The sequence below is a fragment of the Lytechinus variegatus genome, chromosome 7 (genome assembly GCF_018143015.1).
Source record: "Lytechinus variegatus isolate NC3 chromosome 7, Lvar_3.0, whole genome shotgun sequence".
Taxonomy (NCBI): domain Eukaryota; kingdom Metazoa; phylum Echinodermata; class Echinoidea; order Temnopleuroida; family Toxopneustidae; genus Lytechinus; species Lytechinus variegatus.
In genome coordinates this window covers 14,506,061-14,515,098 of record NC_054746.1, presented here as the reverse complement: position 1 = coordinate 14,515,098, position 9,038 = coordinate 14,506,061, and the positions used below count along the sequence as shown (strand labels likewise).

The following is a 9,038-nucleotide window of genomic DNA, read 5'->3' as shown; positions in this document are numbered from 1 at the left end:
GAAGGTCCGCGAGGCCGAGGGTCCGCGAGACCGAGGGTCCGCGAGACCGAAGGCCCGCGAGACCGACTTTTTTCCCCTTCATCGGTTGCCGCGGTCGAGTGGTTTAAGACGCCTCGTTGCAGTGGCGTAACAGGTGCCTGTAAAGGGGGGGGGGGGGGGTGCCAAATAATTCCCGGTAACTATATAGAATCAGTGGCGTTGCTAGGATTTCATGACTCATGAGAAAGAGACACATATCTCACCAACAAATTATAATGCAAGCACACCTGCTCACCACCGCCCTATAGCGGTGGTGCGAAACACGTACTGCGCGCACGAAACGTCTCTCTAGGGGGGTGTGGTGCAGGGAGGGGGATGTTTCTGCTACTTACAGTGTAAACTTACGATCAGAGGCGTCAATCCTGGGGGGATAGGGGGGGGGACATATTGTTTACCCCCCTCCCAATAATTCCGGATATGTAAAAATAAAATAAGATTGTAATGTTAGACAGAAATCGGCAAGAACAACTCGTTCTTTATTCAAAATCGTGCTCAAAATATCCGTTTTTCAGAGTGGAATATAAAAATTTTCAGCTCGCGTTTCGCGCTCGCATCACTTCTTTAGCAATAAACCCATACTTTTCATGATTAAATAGGTGAATAGAATGTCCCGTTTTCAGGTAAACCTAAAAAAAAAACTCCCGCTTCGATTTGCAATAATATTTGGTTGGATATACATCTTGTTCTTTATTAAAAACGTCCATTACTGTCAATTTTTTCAGATCGAAATATCAAAATTTTCAGCTTGCGCGCTTGCGTCAATTGTTCTTTTAGTTACCCATCTTAATGCTTGGAATATCAAGCTTTCATTCGGCAACCGATGAAGGGAAAAAAGTCGGTCTCGCGGACCTTCGGCCTCGCGGGCCTTCGGTCTCGCGGACCCTCGGTCTCGCGGACCCTCGGTCTAGCGGACCCTCGGTCTCGCGGCCGGACCATAGGTCTAGCGGACCTTCGGTCTAGCGGGCTGTCACCCGTTTTGTTTCCAATACTTGTTAAGGGTAGGGTTTCACACGCCATTACATGTTAAGGGGTGCATTTTCGGAATATAGAAATTACGTGTTTAGGGTGCTTTTCGAGGCCCCATGGTCGCGCATGGTATCCACTCGTGAATGGAAGTGCCCCCCCCCCCCCGGGTTGTTCTTGATCACAGCTATGCAGGGGCGTCGATCCATTTTTCAGATTGGGGGGGGGGCCGGGGCAAAATCATTAACGTTCCAAAGGCGCTCGTTCGTACAAAACACCCACCCACACACACACGGCACACACATATGTACATACACACACACATATGTGTGTGTGTGTGTATATATGACTCATGAGACCCAGACACGTATCTCACCAACAAATTAATGCGAGTGCGAAGCGCGAGCTGACTTTTATTGTAGTCACGGTATGGAAAAGCGTGCCTGTTTAGGACTGTTTGTAGTAACTCATGAGGAGGATACATATCCACTACACATATGATACAAGTGCCGAGAGTGAGCTGATCGAAATTTCTTTATATTCTGATCTGAAAACTTTATATTCTAAGCATTTTTGGTACCAATGATTAAGATTTGTATCTAACAGAACAATAGATGCGAGCGCGAAGCGCGAGCTGAAAATTTTAATATGTCGATCTGAAAAAATGACGGTTTAATGGACGTTTTTGATGAAGAACAAGATATATATCCAAGAAAAGATGATCGCAAATCGAAGAAGGAGTTCTTTTGAGGTTTAGAACTGAAAATGGGACATGTACATTCACCTATTTAATCATGAAAAGAATGGGTTTTTGCTACAGAAATGATGCGAGCGCGAAGCGCGAGCTGAAAATTTTTATATTCCAATCTGAAAAGCGGACACTTTGAGCACGATTTTAAATCAAGAACGAGTTGTGTATCACCATCTCGCTCTGCTGAACATTACAATCTTGTTTTTTTTTAATGCATATCCGGAATTATTGGGGGGCAAAATTATATGTTTGCCCCTCAACATTTTTGTTTTTATCTATAGTCTTGAGGCTAGTCTTACGCGGGGACACGTTTCATTCCAATGCTGTAACTGATGTTTTTCATTTGGTATATATCACAAGATGGATAATTTTGCTAATCGTTTGGATCAGGCGTCCACTTTTTAATGGAATTTCCATTTTTTTCTTCCACAATTTATAAGTCTGCACAAATAAACAAATATTGACATAAATCTATTATGCCAGGGATGCCAGCATATGAGAAGGGCTATTTAATAAGGCCTATTTGATTCATCTCAAATCGATCGTAAAACTAAAAGTAATTCTTAAAGGAACAATCAGTTAGATTTGGAACATTCTCCATTTATTCAATAAATAATTTGCGTTCATTTCAATTTTTAATAAGATATTGCATGTTTTTAAGTTGAATATGATGTGACTGTGCTTCAAAACCATTTAAAAATGAACAAAGAAGAAATGAGGAAGAAGAAAATAAGAAAGAGAAAGAAGGTAAGCAAGAACAATAAAGGGATAAAAGAGAGAGGGGGACACAAAGATATTACGCTAGCTGGCCCGGGGGGGGGGGGGCACTTCCATTCACGAGTGGATACCATGCGCGACCATGGAGTCTCGAAAAGCACCCTAAACACGTAATTTCCATATTCTGAAAATGCACCCCTTAACAAGTATTGGCGTGTGAAACCATACCCGTAACAAGTATTGGAAACAAAACGATACTCTTGGCAAATATTCCCTGAAATGAACCCCTAAACAAGTTATGGGTCCTTCGGTCGTCGGCTTTACCTTATTTGGTTTAGTACGACCCCACCTTCTACACCTCGCGCAAATCGGACTCTAAACACGAAGTGTTGGGGCAAAAAGGACATCCTTTAGAAAACATTTTAATTTTGTTTTATCATCCCCGCAAATTCGACCCTAAACACGTAATTTTCCTATCGAAATAGATACCCTTTTTTCATTATTTTTGTGTTTTTGACACCCTTATCACGTTATGTACGTAACGTGCCATATCGTGAAAAGGACATCCTTTTTACGTGTTTTTTTGGTCGAGCATGGTATCCACTCGTCAGTGTAAGTGGCCCCCCGGGCAGCAAATCTACATCCCAATCATGTAAAGCTGCCTGGGAAAAATAAGTTATAAAGCTATAATGACCAAGTTTGTATGAGTTTTAGAATAAGGCTTTCATTTGTTTGGGGTAGATAGGCCCCATCAAAGTGTTTAACCGGAAAGCAGAATCCTCCTGGTTTCTAATTTATATAGTTTTATCTCAATATTGTTAAAGATTTTTATTTTTTGTACAAATAGGTTACGCTCATTAACTTTCACAAAGAGCAAGATTTGCAATGGGAATCACAATAAAGTTACATTTGTTATTCTCCCCGATACATTTTATAATGTATTACATTAAAAAAATATGAATATAAAAATAAATGAGGCACTGATTTCCAAGTTACACAAGCATTCCATCAAAGTACAACAAACCTCTTTCGAAGGAAATATATCATGTCATACAGTCATTCCCTAGTAAAACATGAACAAGATACAGAAATCAAAGGTAAAATGTGAATCAAGAGGGATTGGCGTTTAAAATGCTCTGATAATCTCACATAAACCTGTGAAGAAATACAAAAGTGACACATACATAAACAAGTGGAATGCCTCTGGCCGTCTCACCTGCATCACGCGGTTCAATAAAGCAGCAGTGCTCACTTTGAATACTACTCTAACTCGCACAAGATGTTCAGTGATACATGGTTACTCTTATTTCCCTTTTTTATGAACTAGACCAATAAACTTACAGAGATATGATGGTTATTCAACGAAAAACCCCAACATGGCCAAAGTTCATTGACCTTACATGACCTTTGACCTTGATCATGTGACCTGAAACTCGAACAGGATGTTCAGTGATACTTGATTACTCTTATGTACAAGTTTCATGAATCAGATCCATAAACTTTCAAAGTTATGATGGTAATTCAACAGATACACCCAATTCGGCCAAAGTTCATTGACCTTTGACCTTGGTCATGTGACCTGAAACGCGCACAGGATGTTCAGTGATACTTGATTACTCTAATGTCCAAGTTTAATGAACTAGACCAATAAATTTTCAAAGTTATGATGGTAATTCAACAGATACCCCCGATTCGGCCAAAGTTCATTGACCCAAAATGACCTTTGACCTTAATCATGAGACCTGAAACTTGCACAAAGCTTTCAGTGATGCTTGATTACTATTATGTCCAAGTTTCATGAATCAGATCCATAAACTTTCAAAGTTATGATGGGAATTCAACAGATATCCCCAATTCGGCCAAAGTTCATTGACCCTAAATGACCTTTGACCTTGGTCATGTGACGTGAAACTCATGCAGGATGTTCAGTGATACTTGATTAACCTTATGTCCAAGTTTCATGAACTAGGTCCATATATTTTCTAAGTTATGATGACATTTCAAAAACTTAACCTCAGGTTAAGATTTCGATGTTGATTCCTCCAACATGGTCTAAGTTCATTGACCCTAAATGACCTTTGACCTTGGTCATGTGACATGAAACTCTAATAGGATGTTCAGTAATACTTGATTAACCTTATGGCCAAGTTTTATTAACTAGGTCCATATACTTTCTAAGTTATGACATCATTTCAAAAACTTAACCTCAGGTTAAGATTTGATGTTGACGCCGCCGCCGCCGCCGCCGCCGCCGTCGCCGTCGGAAAAGCGGCGCCTATAGTCTCACTTTGCTTCGCAGGTGAGACAAAAATCAAATTTATCACATCAAACATTTGTATTTACAAAGTAATATATAATGTTCTCATCATAATACATGAACACCATTTCACACAACTGTCAATTCTTTTTCCCACAAATATAGAACTCCACATCTAACACACATTACTGTGCACAGTTTATACCTTGATATGTTTTAAAAACACATTATTCTTTATAATTATGCAATATCATGACACACTAAATTCAGTAAATGACATTGTTGAAAAAGCGTGTAAAATGACATCACAAGAAAACACACAAATCAAAAGATCATTTTCTTACTGAAAGATATTTAATATGTCAACAGACAAATAAATGCAAAGAACATGAATGAATGTGTGACATAAACCTTTGACCAAGCATGATACATTTCAGCTGTCTTATATCTTTTTATCAATTGGTCTATAACAACACTTAACCATTTGGTCTAAAATCAATTTAGCCAATTACAATAATTTTCAGTTAGGCTATAGCCATTTTGTCTAATTTCTAATTGGTCTAACAGTACTTTATCTACATATTTAAATAAATTGCAAATGAAGTAAATTTTCATTTGACAATAAGAATACAAAAGTGCATATCAGACCAACTGGGTATTAGACTAGATGAGAATTAGACTTAGTGGGCATTAGACCAAGTGAGTGTAGAAAGTGATAGTAGACCAAATGGGTATAGCCCATGTGGTATTAGACTATGTGAGAGGTAGACCAACTGCTTTTAGGCTAACTGAACGAACCTTAGATGGATTGGCCAAGGTTTACATGGTAGAGCCAAGTCCTTGTCTTAATTTCTATCACTACTTTAATTATTGCACTAAGTTGGTCTCCTGTTCCAAAAAAAAAAGATCAATGAAAATAAAAAAATGTTTGTACACAGAAATTAAGGTACTAATTCATCTTTCTGCACTAACAATGCACAAACAATTGCAATAACCTTTTTTCAATTATTATTCATGAAGAGGTTAATGTCATGAAATTCATTCAATACACTTAATGCCTGGAATAAATGCAAGTAAAAGGTACAAGGTCTTCTCATTTATCATTAAATAATATTGATTTATTAAAGATTGAAATACATGTAATACAAAACAGCAAAACCTTTGGTATCAAAATATGAATCATCATACTACAAGTTATCAGCAAATCAAATCTAGCTCCTCCAAAGCAGACATCAATCAAGGAAATTTAGTCTACTTGAACAGACTTCATGTGACACCAGGGCTGGGCACTGTAACATTGAAGTTAACCATTACCTTCTATTCAGTTACAGGCAAAACCATGAATTTCCTTGAAAGTGCCATCTGGATGACACCCCCCCCCCCCCATTGTCCATGAAATACTCCAAGTTTATTTATAGCTTCTTCCTTCAGCTTACACCAAAGTGGGGGAAAACACAATATAACATTATAACATACTAAGGGTCACAGGGAGTTACAGTGGTGTAATGAATAAAATAATCTTTGAGGGGGCACAACATTGCATAAGGTTAGGCAACAATTTTTAATTATGTAGCAAGTGAGCAAAAATAAGAAGTTTTCCTAAATGAAACTCTAATTTCATCAAAGATAAATTTGATTTTATGATTTCAATGTATCCAGAGTATACGGTAATTAATATTTAACCCTTTTCCATTTCATAATTATCTGGTAGAACAGTGGTGTAATGAATCAAATATTGGGGGGGGGGCCGGGTGGGGTGGGCACAACATGGCATATGTGGTTGGTGACATTTTTAATTATGTTGCAAATAGAAAAAAATAATTCAAAATCTAATTTTTATTCAAAAATAAGTTTTTCGAAATGAAACTCTAATTTTATCAAAGATATTTGTGATTTCAATGTATCCAGAGTATGATTAATATTCAATCCTTTTCCATTTAATAATTTCCTGTTGTTGTTGTTTTTGTGAAGCATTGGGAAAGGGATGCAAGTGCCCCCCCCCCCCATATGCCGGTGAGCTTGAATAGATCAATTCCTGCCTCACTGTGTCGTAATTGAGAGTTCAGAGTCTGTGCAAGCATACTAGATGATCACACCAACTTTTTTACCTGTTATTCCAACAGGAGCTCATCAAGAATATCGGAGCACATAATCTGGAAAATTTCAGCTCAGCAATAGCTATGGTTTCCTCCCATTTCCATTGGATCAGGTTTTATAAAGGCATCTCCTTCAAAACGTCCAATTCGGTCCAGACTGGACTGAATGTGATATGAATTTCAAACACTTAGACCCATCCGTTTCCTTCTTGCTTCTGTCTTCTCTTTGTTGGCTTGAAGTCGTACATGATACTGTGTTTTAATGGACAGAAAATGAAGTGAGAGCAGTGATCCATGTAATCATTACATCTGAATAAGCATATTATGATGAAACTCAGCTGTGAAATATCTGTAGCCACAACCTGGTAAATACTCATTCGCTTACATGTAGGTATGTTTGTATTCAAAGGTTTGTTACAACATGGATTTCCTTTGAAAAATTCTTAAAGATAAAAAAAATCATGTTAAATCAAAATACTCATCAGAATATTCAAATTTATAAAATAATATAAAAGGAAAACAAAATTTTTTAATCTTTCATTTGAATCAAATTGTTTTTAAGTACATTAAAACACAAATAAACTGATGATATAAATTGTAATGATAAAAATTATAACATGAAAAAATGAACATAAAAAAGTGAATGATCAGCGAATTTACAAAATAATGAAAATGATGGATATGAAGATGTTGACAAGGATTGGCATTACCGTAATGATGATGTCCATCATGACGACATTGATGATGGTGATGGCCCTATAAATACATGACCACATCAATATTGATGATCTTCATTACAGATTCTAAAATATAGAATGACCACATCTAGCAGAAAAAAGTGACATACTAGTGGGGAGAGAGAGATATTGAGGAAAAGGTAATCTGAGAGAGACCCACCTCTTTTTTAAAGCATTTGTTCATTGCTGTATTGTATTCGTCACATGCTCCAACAAACTTTCTCATAGGGTGCTGAAAAGTGGAACAAAAAATGAATTAAAGTAAAATTATCACATCATAAATTGCATAAATGACATGGAGCCTAACTAGCTAGATATCATCTAGAATGTAGCCTAGATTTATAGACTAATTAACTTAAATTGCCTAGACAGCTGAAATATGGCTGTTACAAAGTAGGAGCAGTTTAAAAACATTTTAAACATTAGGAGCAGTTTAAAACATGTCAAACATTAGAACAGTTTAAACATTAGCAGTTTAAAACATTTTTTAGAATTTTTCCGGGTTTTCCTCCTATACACACATTGAAGAAATAGATATCAAATCAAGACATAATCTAGCGGAACTGAAGAGACACTCAAACTGATGAGATTAATGACAAAAAATCTGATCAAGCCATTTATTGGTTAAGCCTTTAACAAGATTCTAGCATTAAACCTATCTCAGATCCCATGTCAAACCAAGCAACATCAATCTGCTCTTCCTACGAGATTTATACTATTTTTTATATTACACTGTACAGACAACTTTTAAAGAATATTGTCAAACTTATTAGTTAATAAAAATTCAAACATTGTTTCTATGGCAAAATAAACTCCCAAAGCAGTTCAGCGATTCAGTGCAAATTTTAAATTGATTGCAAAACATGTGGTTAACCTGGGAACTCCAAAGGCAAAGAGATTTGCAATTGCAATTGATTAGATTCTTGCAAATAAATTCCCTGTCCCTGAATGGAACCGATTCAATTCAACATTTATTTCCAAAGCCCCAAAAGCCAAAGCAAAGGTAAAGGTAAAAGCATGACTGAGAGCAGTTGCGGACCGTGACCTTGAGGCAACAAAGCATTGGAGGAGCACAGCATTGTTCACTTACAATACAGTGCCCCTCCAATGCTTCGTCTCCTCGTGTTACAGTCCGTCACTGATTGAGAGTCTAGTAGTCTTTTAGTTTTACATGTTAATGTTAACCACAATTCTCACAATTTAAACACTTCATTTAACTTAAATTAAGCTTAACTAACACACAACATGCACGATAACATTAAAGTTACATCTTACTTAAACTATCTAACATGGATACAGTTTACAGTAAGGTCTTGTCAATTTTAACCACATGTTTATTATAACCTTCGTTCGTAGGATGAGTGTCTACTTGCTTGGCTTTTTTTACTGTAAACCGTATTCAGTCTACATATGTATCCTTGACTTGTTATTTTCATTGCTCTCGCTAGCTATTCACCTGTTTGTGGCAGTCAAGAAGT

General features: G+C 37.0%; 1 long non-coding RNA gene across 1 annotated transcript; it reads right to left on the bottom strand.

The window, feature by feature from the left end:
• Positions 1-7,060: 7,060 nt before the first annotated feature.
• LOC121418518 lies at positions 7,061-8,999 on the bottom strand. Its single transcript, XR_005970471.1, has 3 exons — positions 8,905-8,999; positions 7,721-7,792; positions 7,061-7,075 (listed from the first exon to the last, which is right to left on the bottom strand). It is a non-coding gene; the product is annotated as an uncharacterized LOC121418518 (long non-coding RNA).
• Between the last annotated feature and the right edge of the window lie 39 nt (positions 9,000-9,038).